General features: G+C 37.3%; 1 pseudogene; it reads right to left on the bottom strand.

Moving 5' to 3' along the window:
* Positions 1-14593, bottom strand: part of LOC149193824 (uncharacterized) — a 98043-nt pseudogene that overhangs the window by 21752 nt on the left and 61698 nt on the right.

The raw sequence follows: 14593 nt of genomic DNA, 5'->3' as shown, positions 1-14593 counted from the left end.
GGTACACTTTGGCGTATACAAAGGGGGAGCCAAATCAGAAACTTCAGCATGTACTCAGGGAGAGTATGGACAGTAGAAGGTATACCGAAGAAGAGAATATCTTGGTACGCCCTTTGCCCTTGATGTCAAAGGGGGAGAGTGACTTGGTGTGGTGGTTGACATCAAGTCCAAAGGGGGAGATTGTTGGCATTATGATTCAAGTGTTGTCCTTGATGGCAACTCACTCAGAGGCTGGTACAGGTGCTCAGAGGTTGGTACAGGTGATGGCAACTTAATCAGAGGACAGATCTTAGTACAGCATGCCAAGAAAGTTCATACACGCAGGTTCGTTAAGCCCAAGTCGCGTGTACACGCAGGTTGGATTCAGTAAAAGCACGTGTATGTGGAAAAGTACCTTTGGTCCGTGGCGGTTAGTCCTTGGAAGTTGTGCCTATGGTTTCGGACCATGGTGTCTCGACGGGCGTGTCAATCCCTAGTTTTGAGGTTGATGGTATTGGGTTACTATGGTTTTGGCTCTTGGTATTGAACAAGGCCTAAGGCTATATAAGGAGAAGATCATTAGGCAAGTTGAAGCATGCATTGTGTGTCTGACGCAGTGAGAGGATCTGGTATAGCTGGTTATCTGTTCGGGACGTTTGGCAAGGGTCGGATCTAACAGCGAAGGCATAAGAATCTATTTCTAGATCTACACGCGGGTTGCCCTTGGTGAAAGCGCGTATACACGCGGTTTTGGTACAGTGAAGTAGCGTATGCATAATAAGATTTGATATTTCAGGTTGCTGCTGATTCTGGTGGTTGTTGCAGAGTTCTGGGCTCTGGTTTTGGTTCTGTGTTCTTGATGACAGGGTTTCAGTGATTCAGTATTGGGTTATTTAATGAATTATGATGCAAGTTTAAGTTGATGATTGTATTGCAGTAATGTTTGTTTTGTACTCTTGGATCCAGTCTGAAAATTGATGAAACGTGGTCCCTGAAGGTTGTAGGGTCAGCACCTACGTACTAGTAAATGGATCAGCTAGTACAAGAGATGAGGGGGTTGTAGCTCCCTTCCAGAAGTAGTTGGAAAACGAGAGAGGGTTGTAGCCCTCTGCAGGTTGCAGCCTGCGTACTGGTAAAGGACTGCACCGGTACATTGTAAAAGAAGTTTCTCATTAAAGAAGAAAGAGACGAATTGCAGCAGGTGGTTTTCAGGCTTCTATAAAGTGAAAAAAGGTGTGTAGTTTTTTTTTTAATTTTTGTGTAAGCTTGGTTTAACGGAATTCAAAGGGCATAGTAAAACATTATTATCGGTAACTGATGCCCCGAGGAAAGAAAATGCAAACACCTAGTAAGGAACCTGAAAGCTCTAGCATGACTCATGAAGAAGAGGAAGAAATGCTACATGATATATCAAAATTACAAGAACAAGTGCAACAAATGTCACACTCACAAAAGCTAACAGAAGCTAAGATAAGTGGCGTGGAATCTAAGGTAAATGGCGTGGAATCTAAGATAAAGGGCATGGAAGCTAAGATGGATGAATTGAAGAAGTTGCTACAAGAAAGGGTCACTAATGGTGAAAAGGTAGTAAAGGAAACTCATGATGAGAACAAAAGAAATGTTAATCATGATTCCATAGACTCTAATGTTGGATCGAAGACTCACCATGTTCCAAAAATCGATATGAGGAAGTTTGATGGCAAGGATCCCGCCACATGGATATTACAGATGGAGCAATTCTTCGATCTCAATAATGTGCAAAACACACAAAAGGTACGTATGGCAACTTTATATTTGGAACCAAATCAGTTTGTATGGTATCAATGGCTTTGTTCTCGTAAACAATTTATCACTTGGGCAATTTTTACGGAAGAATTGATAGCACATTATGAGGATACAAAAAGCAACACTTTTTTTAGCCAATTGATAAGTCTCAAACAAAAGGGTTCAATAATGGAGCACATTGAGGAGTTCCAAAAATTGAACATAAGGGTAAAAGATATTCCAGAGGAGCATAGGATTGATGTGTTCATAGGGTCTTTAAAGGATAATATCCAACATGATGTGCGCCTTTGGGAACCTGATTCATTAGAGAAGGCATTCAGGTTAGCAAGAAAAATGGAAAGCAAAATTATGGCAACTAGGAAGCATACCATTCACAACTATAAAGACGGAAGTGTTGTTGCCCATAGTCTTCCACAACCTACAAGGTTGACACCACAACAATTGGAAGAAAAAAGAGCAAAAGGGCTTTGTTACAATTGTGATAGCAAATACACAAAAGGTCATAAGTGTGCTGAGAAGAAATTATTCTACATAGATTGTGAAGAGGAAGAAGAAAAGGAGCAAGAAAGGTCAAAAGAAGAGGATATATTCCAGGAACAAAGCCTAGATGAAGAACAAATAAATCCGACCATATCTTGTAATGCATTGGCGGGAATTACCACTCCTCAAACCATCAAGATAGAAGGACAAATCAAGAAGAAAAAGGTAATAGTGTTGATTGATTCAGGAAGCACCCACAATTTTATTCATTGTAGGGTAGCAAAAGAATTGAATTGCTTCCTATATCCAGCACCAGAGTGTCAAGTGATGATTGCAAATGGAGGAACAATAAATTGTTCTGGAAAGTGCCATAATATCAAGCTATCCATGGGAGAATATGTATTGACTAGCCCAATGCTTTCCATTCCAATGGGAGGTGCTGATGTTGTACTAGGAGTCCAATGGCTACAATCCTTGGGTACAATAGCTTTTAATTTTCAAGAACTTTTCATGAAATTTTCTGTGGAAGGAAAGGAAGTTGAATTAAGGGGTATTGCAGGGAAACCAGGAAAGATAATCAGCTCTAATGGCATGACAAAGCTTCTAAAAAAGGAGCAAAGAGGTGTAATTGCACAATTATGTTCGCTAGATGTTTCCACATTGGAATCATCTATTTCTCCAGATCTCCAAAAAGTCCTGGACAATCATTCCAAGGTATTTGAGACTCCCAAAGGTCTCCCACCTATGCGTGATCATGATCATGCTATTCATCTGATTCCAGGAAGTGTTCCTCCAAACATCAGGCCGTACAGATATCCATATGTCCAAAAAAGTGAAATTGAACGTATGGTTGCAGAAATGCTAGAGGCTGGTATAATTCAACCGAGTCAAAGTTCTTTCTCAGCTCCAGTAGTATTGGTGCACAAGAAGGATGGATCATGGCGCATGTGTCCAGATTATAGGGAGCTCAACAAGCTCACTATTAAAGATAAGTTCCCCATTCCTGTTATTGATGAATTACTGGATGAATTGCATGGATCAATTTACTTCACCAAGTTGGATCTTCGTTCGGGATATCATCAAATCAGAATGAAGATTGAAGACATTCCGAAAACAACATTTAGAACTCATGAGGGTCATTATGAATTTTTGGTCATGCCTTTTGGCCTTACCAATGCACCTTCAACATTTCAAGGTTTGATGAATTCAATTTTCAAACCATTCCTTAGAAAATTTGTGTTAGTATTTTTTGATGATATACTAATCTACAGCAAGTCTTGGAAGGATCATGTTGAACATGTTGACAGGGTGCTACAACTATTGGAGGAGAAACAATTATATGCAAAAAGATCCAAATGTTTCTTTGGAGTCCAGGAGGTGGAATATTTGGGTCATATTGTATCTCATGAAGGAGTTAAGGTAGACCCTAGCAAAATTAAAGCCATTAAGGAATGGAAAATCCCCACATCCATAAAGCATCTGCGAGGATTTCTTGGGTTGACAGGGTATTATCGCAAGTTTGTTAAGAATTATGGGAGAATAGCAGCACCTCTAACAACATTATTGAAGAAAGATTCATTTTCATGGACTTCGGAAGCAACAAAGGCCTTTGAACATCTTAAAGAGGCAATGTGCCAAGCACCGGTCTTAGCTACACCGGACTTCACAAAAACCTTTATTGTGGAATGTGATGCTTCAGGAAATGGAATTGGTGCTGTTCTAATGCAAGATGAAAGACCCATTGCTTTTGAAAGTCGTCCAATCAAGGGAAAGTTTTTAAGCAAAGCTATTTATGAGAAGGAAATGTTGGCAATACTCCATGCACTTAAGAAATGGCGACCCTACCTAATGGGAAGACACTTCAAGGTAAAAACGGATCATGATAGCCTTAAATACTTTTTAGAACAAAGATTATCCTCTGAAGAGCAACAAAAGTGGGTCACAAAGATGTTGGGTTATGACTTTGAAATCATCTACAAAAAAGGGAAGCAAAATGTGGTGGCAGATGCACTCTCAAGAAAGGATGAGGATGTGGAAGCATTGTTGTGTGCCATTTCTATTATCCAACCAGATTGGATAAACGAAGCAAGGGAGGAATGGAAGAATGACGAAGAAGTGTGGGCACTTATTCGAAAGCTACAACAAGATTCCAGTACTTCTGATACATTTAGCTGGAAAAATGATTCGTTATGGTACAAAGATCGCTTATACCTCTGTAAGAATTCCCAGCTAAAACAAAAGATTCTTATGGAATTGCACACTTCTCCCTTAGGAGGGCACTCAGGATTTTTAAAAACTTACCACAGGGTTAAGAAGGAATTTTTTTGGGATGGCCTTAAATCAGATATTCAAAAGTTTGTGGCGGAATGTTTGGTTTGCCAGCAAAATAAAGTTGAAACAATTAAGACACCAGGTCTATTACAACCTTTATCCATTCCAAGCCAACGTTGGGAGGAGGTTTCAATGGATTTTATCACAGGTTTACCCAAGTCTGAGGGAAAGAGTGTCATCATGGTGGTAGTTGACAGACTTACCAAGTATGCACACTTTTGTGCATTATCACATCCATTTAAAGCCAGTACAGTTTCTACTGCATTTATGGAAACAGTTCAAAAGCTACATGGAAACCCAAAGATTATTGTAAGTGACAGAGATCCCATTTTCACTGGAAATTTTTGGACAGAATTATTTTCTTGTCTTGGTACTCAGTTAGCTCATAGCTCATCTTATCATCCTCAATCTGATGGGCAAACTGAGATAGTAAACAAATGTTTGGAAGGATATCTTCGTTGCTTTGTATCTGATAAACAGACACAATGGGTCAAATGGTTGCCTCTGGCTGAATGGTGGTATAACACTTCCTTCCATACAGCAACAAAAATGACCCCATTTATGGCACTTTATGGGTATCAACCACCATCCATCACATCATATTTAAGAGAAAATTCTAAGGTTCAGGCAGTGGAACATCACATCGAACATCAACAACAAGTCCTCCAACTCTTAAAGGATAACCTCGTGTTGGCACAAAATAGAATGAAACAACAGGCAGATCAACATCGCAGTGAAAGAAGTTTTGATGTAGGTGATTGGGTATTCCTACGGCTACAACCATATAAGCAAATGTCCCTAAAGCAAGCTAAGAAGGATAATAAATTATCACCAAAGTATTATGGTCCGTACAAGGTGTTGCAAAAGATTGGTACTATGGCATACAAATTGGAGCTTCCTGCAGCTTCTCGATTGCACCCAGTTTTCCATGTTTCATGTTTAAAGAAGGTTATAGGTGACAAGCTCCCAATTCAAACAATATTGCCAGAACTTGACGAGGAAGGAAAAATTATATTGGAACCGGAAGCAGTCACAGAAACAAGAACTCGACAGCTACGAAATCGATCAATTTCAGAGTATCTTATCAAGTGGAAGAACTTATCCGCTGAAGATTCCACATGGGAGGATGAGAATTTTATGCAGAAGTATCCAGAACTACTCAAGCGTTGAGGACAACACTTTTTTGAAGGAGAGGGGCATGTTGGGTCCCTATAATACTAGTGATTACCCTATTACTATTGTAGTTATACCCCCTATTTATATTGTTGTGCCCCTATTACCCCCATATTGTTATTTCTGTGCCCCATAGAATCCCTCTATTGTTATTTTTGTGGCTTTATATTATTATTGTTAGGTCGGCTGGATTATATTGTGACTCCTTAGACTCCTATATATAGAAAGGAGGTTTTGTCATTTGTATCATCCAAGAATTGTTCATTTATGTAATGTAAAGGAGGTTGCCCCCTCGAAGAGGCTGAATTCTAAGGCATGGATTTATCTTTTCTATCTTTTCTTGAGCTGGTTTCATAACACTGTATCTACCATCATCGCCCATCTCGATGTGCACTCCAAGATCTTTCTCCTCCAGGTTAGAAAACGAATCTCAATTTCCTGTCATGTGAAAAGACGCACCACTATCCAAGAACCATACCGATCCCATCACACTTGATACCAAGCATGCGATCAATGAAAAATCAAGCTCAAACTGCGAGGCTAAGGCCTCTCCTGCTGCAGATCTAGCAGCTTTCTTATTTTTGTTCTTCTGCGGACAATTTGTGGCATAATGTCCGTGCTGGTGACAGTGAAAGCACTTCACCTCGGACATGTCTTGCTTCTTGCCTTTCGCATCGGAATGAGAAGCTTTCTTGTTCTTCCCCTTCTTTGCTTTGGCAGCCAAAGTGCAATTTTCTTCATCAGTTGCCTTTGATGAAGATCCGTCCCTGGTATTCCGCCTGATCTCCTCCTGCATAAGATCTAACCAAAGTCTCTCCCATCCTGGCAATTTCTCCCGACCATTGACAGAGTCCTGATAGGAATGCCAACTCTTTGGAAGACCAAGGAGAGCCAAGCTCACCAAGTCCTCATCATCGATAGTTACCCCCACACTTTCCAGCTCATCCCGGCATTGAGTGAACTTCGTGAGATACTTAGGCATATTGTCTCCTTTCTCACACTTAATGTTTCTGAGTTTATCCTTGAGCGCCAACTTCCTCTGGTCGCTCTTGCTTTGGAATAGATTTTTCAACGCTTTCCACATCAAGTATGGAGAAGCCCTTCCATGCAGGCTGGACACAATGTGATCCTTCATGCCCTCCAATAGAATCCTTCGACACTTTGCTGTCTTCTTTTGCCAAGAATCAACTTGAGCAGTATCAGTAGGCTTTGGGACCTCAGCCTCTATGAACTCCTTCAGCCCATTATCATCTAACACCGCCTTCATCCTGTCTTTCCATGCAATATAATTCGAGCTGCCCTCAAGAGCATACTCCAATCGCAATCCGTTGAAAGACATTTCAACTTTGACACCAAGAAAACACTGTTGCAAATTCAAATTCCGCTAGCTCAAAACTCAACCGCTTCTGATCTAAAATTCGTGAGAACAAAGTATTTCTCGTACAGAGATTGACTGTATGGGCTTTTACCGAATATCTCACCTTCCAAAGGAAGGATGAATCCAGAGGCTACCTGGCCCGATTACAGACTCTGCCTGAAGAAATAAAATGTAAACACTTTCTGAATAATAGATCTGATGATCAACAACTCTGATACCATGTAGAAATTTTGAATAATATGACACTTATTCACAGAGATTATCCTGATTATACACTATTGTGGAATACATGTATAATACATAACCTCCTCTACGTTGATCATCAATTTTTCGGAATTAAAAACAATGAAACATCAATCGCATGCGCACATTAACACAGTATGTAACCCAGGGAAAGCATACAGCTGAAAACCCCACACTATCTATATATTATAATGATTGAGAACATGTAACAATACATAGTACAATACTCCTCACAAGTACTCAGTACTATCTCCACCTTTTACACACAAAACTAGCTCAGATCTGAATCAATCACAGGTTCAAATCTCCTCTGCTGCTTGCCTGCCTCTACTGCGCAATCTTGCATGAGAATAGATGAGTATGGTTGATCCAAACTCGTATTTCCTTGGCTGAACCATGCAATCCTCATTGGCAATACTCAATCCATTGATTGTGCAAATCTCATGCACAACTATAGTCACAACTGATAGCAATCTCAACCTCTAACACCTGTCTCCACTGAATTGTCCATGCACTGAGTTAACTGATGTATTCTTTAGTTGCTTTATGAGTTAATAATTAGTGGATTAATTTAACAATTAATTCACATCACTCATCACTAGTGTATTTGCAGTTAAACTAAATACAACTAGTTCAACCAAGTCAAACTGAACACAACTCCATCAACTCCTCAATCAACTCCACCAAACTCAACCACATGAGTTCTAACTGAAGTCCATCATGCAATAGCTCAACTGACTCATAAGAAAAGCGTATTTCCTTCTGACAACTGCATGTGCCACATCTGTAGCTCAAACTGAAGTGCTCCAAGAGGATAAGTTAATGTTTATAGTCCAAATATTATTATGAGCTAATAATATTCAACTGTTCTATTTTTAGCCTGGCAGTCTAAAAATAGAAACCGCCCATATGTCTAAAAATAGAAGTCCATCTATTTTTACCAACATGACCAATCATCCACAAATAGCTTCCTGCAACTCATAGACCATGATCCATATGTATAAAATAGACATAGTCTAAAAATAGACTTTGCGCCAAAAATAGCCTGTGGGCCCACTTAGTGAAGGCGACTTCTTTCCACTAAGCTCCATCATCTTGTTGCATTCTCAACACTATAAATGCACCCTCATTTTTCCATATGTCTACAATAATGCTTCGAGAAAACTAATTTGCTTCGGGATAAGAACTTGAATCAACATGTATTTCACCAATGAGTAGATATTTTTCATGAGTCAAATATATAGGCTTGTGGATCAATACATTGAATTCTAACGAAGGCATTCCAAAGAAAATGCATGAGTTCAAGAAATGAAGCATGTGCACACCAATAGCTTCTAAGAAGATTTGCTACCATCCTTTCTCAATCAAAAAATTTATGGGTTCTTTGTTTGGCTATATGATGTAAAAAGCCACATGATGAGTAGACATAATACGCAACCAATAGCCTTTTTGTATAAACACTATCTCTGAATGATCAGAAAAACCAACATTGACATCAATAACCTTTCTCTCCCAACACTAATCATCATCCCAGTCTAACAAATTAGAATAAGGTTAATGTTTTACCTAAAGGCATCATGCACCCAGTAAGACTTTCTCAAATATGAAGTCATTGCTCTCATTTGTTAAACTTAAAGAGTTCAACTTCTCTGAACCCAGAGTTCAACAGCTAGAGAAGTAAGTGATATAGAAACTGAGGAGTCACATCCTTCCTTGCATATCACCAATCCATGGATATCAACAAGGGCCTTTATAAATTCAATGCCAAGCATTGGTCCACTTACTGTCACATCAATATGTGATCGTGAAAATTGAAGACTAGAATCATGTTCTGTTGTTGTGGTAAGTGGGGATATTTGATATTCCCCTAGTTGAACCTCTAAGCAGAAGTTTCCCAGATCATCAATCCTCTTTACTTGAGGCTTAAAATTCTTTGGCCCATGTGTCAATCCAACCTGACACCTGCCAGAATAGCCATCTTTCAATAATTTTAGGCAACCACAAATATTATAACGTGTTGCTTCTATATCTGGGATTGAAGCCATGTTTGGCAGAACCATGAAACTCTACAACTGCTAAAATCGAGGTGATCCTTCTCAGGCTTGATTGTGTAGCGTGTTGATGTTACCTGATCAAGTCTATAATATCCCTGGACATTTGTTGTAGCTCTTTCTCGTCCATCAACTAATATCTTAACACCTTCAACATCGACACCTTCAGAAGTCACGACAAGTCCTCCAACCGAGAAACCTGTGATGCGAAATGGCTGAGATATATTAACATGACCGTGTTCAACCAGAACCTCTATAGATGGAGGTGAAACATCAAATATTGTATTCTCACCTTGGCAGAATGGCAATAACCTATATTTTCCACATGGATTAAAATTAAAAGAAAATTTCCCATTTGCCAAGGATCTACTCCAGAACCTTGAGGGCACTTCACCTCATGGAAATCATCTGAATAAAGGTATACATGAACACCTAAAACATGGTTACCCTGAGAAACAACCAAGCCATCCATATCATAACCAGGGACAAAAAAGATGTCATCTACTACTAAATTTCCAAAGCCCAACTCTATCTCTGGAGAGCCTCTTTGCACAATTGTTAAGGGAACATGAGAATCATGTATTTGAAAGAGAATATTATAGAAAATATACTCTATAAACCTCAATTGTTGTAACTCATGCATAGTGCCATTTTGGCTATAATGGACATTAGGTATGATGTTGTATCTTCTTCCTCTGTTTAACAATTGGCTCACATAGCCCGCTCTTTCCATTTCTTCACGTTTGATTTCGCGGAGGGCTACTGTGTCATCTGGACACTCATCCTTAAGGAATAAATCTGAAATATTTACGTGGGTAGAGTCAATGTTGGGAATATTTAGGGGCGAGGACTTTAGTTTCGATAGGCTCTCCAAGCCCTTTTCATGACGCAAAAACAAACAAACAAAAGCGCATGTTAACACTTTGTACATTTTATTTCCTAATGTCTTCACAATGTAATATTTTAGGTTGAAAACATTAGGCTGTTATACCTGATTGAAATTATCAGGTGTGTGCTTGACAGATATTTGGTCACTAAACTTTACGCAAAGGATGCTTTCTCCAAACTTATTCTGCATATCAAACGAAGGCAAAGAGTGAGAAAAATATCACGACCTTTCCTTTTTGAAAAAAAATGTAGTGGGATTTGATATGACCTGATATTTGTATACCGCTGGAGGATTAACTAAATTTATGTATTCATGATGGGAAGAAACCAACATATATTTACCTGAAGTAATATTTGTAAACGTGTAACTGCCTCCCTGCGATGTAAACACAGCATTAATGAGGCCATTGCTCATGGAAATTTGTTCAACCTTCACATTGGCAGGACCTCCATATATCTCTGGACAACTTTATGCTTCAACAACCCCCAACACTCTCCTAGACATAGTGAACCTAGTGAAGCGAAAATTGATGTCTTCATTGCCATTACAACCATTGTGATCCACTGATACATATTCACCCTTTGAAGGCATATTTACAAAGTCCTGGAATATGAATATTTCTGATGTAATTTTTCCACTCTATATTCTAACTTCAAATCCGAAATTATCTCGTTCATCTCCAAAGAGCTCTTGAAACAGGTTTTCAGAATTGGAGATATTTAATCTCCACAAATATATTAAAAAAATTATTAATGTATGCTGCCTGATTTTATTTCATCTCCATTGCACATAATTCATTTTCCTTGGTAGAATGCATATGGCTCGTAGATCTTCACTAGATGCTTCCATTACTGTAACATATATTTTGTAAATGATTTTGATAACCCCACGATCTACAATATCACTATTAGTTTGCAATAATTTATTTATTTTATTTATTTATTTTATAATTATGGTGAATCGATAATTATTTAGATTAAGTAACGAATCTATATTAAGTAACGAATTTTCTCCTTAAACATAGATTATATGTAAAGTAAAATTTACATGAGTAAATTTTTAACTTTTCAAATTCCACTTATATTCATCAAATTATATTCATCAAATTTCTAGTAAGAAACACAGAGTATTGTTACAACTTAAGTTGTTTGGTGCCCATAATTCTCCATAGTATCAATGCAGGTCAATTGCTTCAGCAATTTCACTGGGTTTCCTTTGGGATCAATGTGTGGATTACATTTAAAATGTTCAAATATTATTTTTTTAAATTCTCGAATATTTATGGGATTTACCACGGAAGAAGCAACGTGATAAACTTTTAGCATACAATTCAATTCAAGGTTCCTGCTACAACGACCAACGCACTGTAATTTTATGTAAAGACCGGAATTATGCAAGGCCATGGATGTCGTTATCAAAAGTTTTATACAAATTATATTTCTTATCACATTTGTTACGGGCGGTGGAGTGAAAAGTGAGGGATATATGTTTTTTTAAAACGAGATGACTACATCCAACGTTGCTCGTTGTTGGCAGCAAGCTTTACTTTAATGGAAATGTTTTCACTTAATTAAGGCTTCCACAATCTCACTCACGGTAAACCAATTAGGATTTTCTATTTATTTTTAATCATATAAATTTTATTTAAAATTTAAAGAAGAATTAGTATTATTTCATGAAAAAGTTAGGTTTAAAAATAAAAGTTAGGTTTACCAAGAAAGATATAAATACAAGTATTATTTATAGATTAGTTATTATTAATATTGTAATTGTGGTTAATAATTATTTTAGAAATTTTGTTTAAATAATATTTGTGTTTTAAAAATTTATAAAAATTATTAATTTAAAAAAGTAATATTATTTTTTCATAAAATATTTTTTTTTTTCTTTATTGTTTTATTTAAAGATACATTTTATAACTTACTATGAAGGAGATGTGTAAATTTTTCCATTTTCATTATCAAGTTGACACATGTTTCTTTTAAAATAAAATAAAATTAATATGCCTATTTGGCTAGATTCTATTAAAAACATTATAAATATCAATAATGTCACTCTCATTGTGTTTTATTGTTCACACCACAACTCACAAGAGGTAGTATAAATATTTCATTCTCACTTTGAGCCATAAATAAAATATTTCCTATTAATGTGAAATAACATAATTTTATATCAACTTTTAAAATATAAAGTAACTAAAAGTGAAAAAAGATATTATTGCAAGGAGATGCACATTCTATATTCCAATATGAGGAAGATGTGTATCTAGTTGACAGATGTCCCTTTGAAAACAAAAATTAAATATTTTTTAAATTAAAAAACAATGTCGGCTAAAATGCATGTGATGACCACAATGCAAGAAATTGTGACAAAAGGGGAATGATAATAGGCTATGTGAGTGAGTATAAAGGGAAAAACTGCCACTGCTTAGAGTGGTAAAGGCTTCAAAATGAAGGTCCAATCTCTCCCCCACACTTGAGAATTCGCAAGTCTTCATGTAGTATTGTGTGAATGGAAAAAGCTAAGCCCAAAGAGGTTCCTCAAAATGGATCAATGTTGCCAACATGTCCCTCATTATTATAAGACAAGGGTATATCTCACATATATCATCTTGTCTCTTTAATTTAATTTATTACATTTATAATATTTGTAAACCTAATTTACATTTCAAATCTATGGGTTATAGAACATACACATAACAACAGAAAAAGTTAACTAAATCATAATAGAACAAAACCATTTTATACTTGGAACCTAAGGATGATAAAACCCACTCAAAATAATAATAGTAGTTCAACAAAGTTACAACTTCTAGACAAGTTGGTCACCACTAAAATGCTCATGGATTAAACTTAGAACACTAGTGCAAACTACTCATAAGCCATTTGGTTCCCCAATTAGTCATCTCCAACATTGGCTCAAACTATTGTAAATCTCAACCCCACTGCTCTTTTGGCTTTGGTGTCCTGCCAAGTATTTAACTCTTCAAAATTTTCTCCAATTTTGTTTCCTCACATGCTCCTTATCCATGTCAATTCAAGAACCACTTTTCCTACTATACCTACTCAAGTTGATGTAATGGATCTTCTGTTAAATGCAATTCAACCATAGGATTACAAACGATTGCAGGCAAGTGTAATTAGTAGACCTTCGATTTTAGGATAATTAAAAAAAAATCCTATTTAATACTCTCATCACTCTTTTTATCTTACATGGATGTGACATTTGGGGATGAAGTATATCTAGATAATATTGAAGAAGGATAGACCAAACCCAAATGAATTTTATATTTTATAATCTTAATATTAAAAGTGCACGCCCTATCAGGTCCCTAAGGAAAAATCAATTAACAATGGTTGTGAAAGTGAAGTATTATGTTACAAGAGGTTCCAGGTTCAAATCCCCCAAGTTTACCTATGCAAAATTGTTGGAAATACTGAGAGGGGGGTGAATCAGTATATCTTTTCAATTGCTATTTTTACCAGTTAATATCACTTATAATTAGAACACAAAATGAGCAATGATAGAATAAGAATTTGATTAATCAATGACGAGGACTCCAAGCTCGTTTAAAATAAATACAATACAATAATGTGTAGGGCTCCAACCCAAGATGAAGACACCAATCTTAAATCTCCCAGGCTCCAACCTGTATTTTTCCAAGCACTGACTTGGACTTTCCAAGGTTCCAACTTTGTTAACTTTGAGGTACCAACCTCTAGGGATCCAACCCTTTCTCTAGTATAGACTCCAACCTAGTCTCTTTATGACTCTCATCCTCTAGGGTTCCAACCATATCTTTGGTACACACTCCAACCTGGTCTCTTGAGGACTCCTATCCTCTAGGTCTCCAACCTCTATGGCTCCAACCCTTAATTTCAATTTGTCAAGATAAGTTTGATGATTCTCTATGGCTCCCAATATTTTTTGCAACGAGCCCTGTCTATCTTCAACAAAGCCTCCTCCAAATCACTTCATCACTGACAGCCTTGTCTTCACATGAAGGTGTCTCCACAACTCTTCATGGTACCCAAACATAATCTCCAAGGTTACTCCATGAGGGCTTCAACGCAACATAATGTACATATTCTTCAAGGTCTCTCTCCAACAACAGGATTTTTCCACTTCAAGTATTTTCAAATTGCATTACGTAATGAATTGAGACACCAAAGAATCATTGTCCACAGGTCTAAGAATGTAGCTTGCCTTCACAACTCTGAAATGTATCAACAGTCTCTGAAGACGAAGTTACAAGTCTGAGATTGCAAGTCTATCGAGCTACAA

This window comes from Pinus tabuliformis, chromosome 2_2 (assembly GCF_031772625.1).
Source record: "Pinus tabuliformis cultivar Carrire ecotype Pingquan chromosome 2_2, CPIR1, whole genome shotgun sequence".
NCBI classification, from domain to species: domain Eukaryota; kingdom Viridiplantae; phylum Streptophyta; class Pinopsida; order Pinales; family Pinaceae; genus Pinus; species Pinus tabuliformis.
This window is presented reverse-complemented; position numbering and strand designations above follow the sequence as displayed.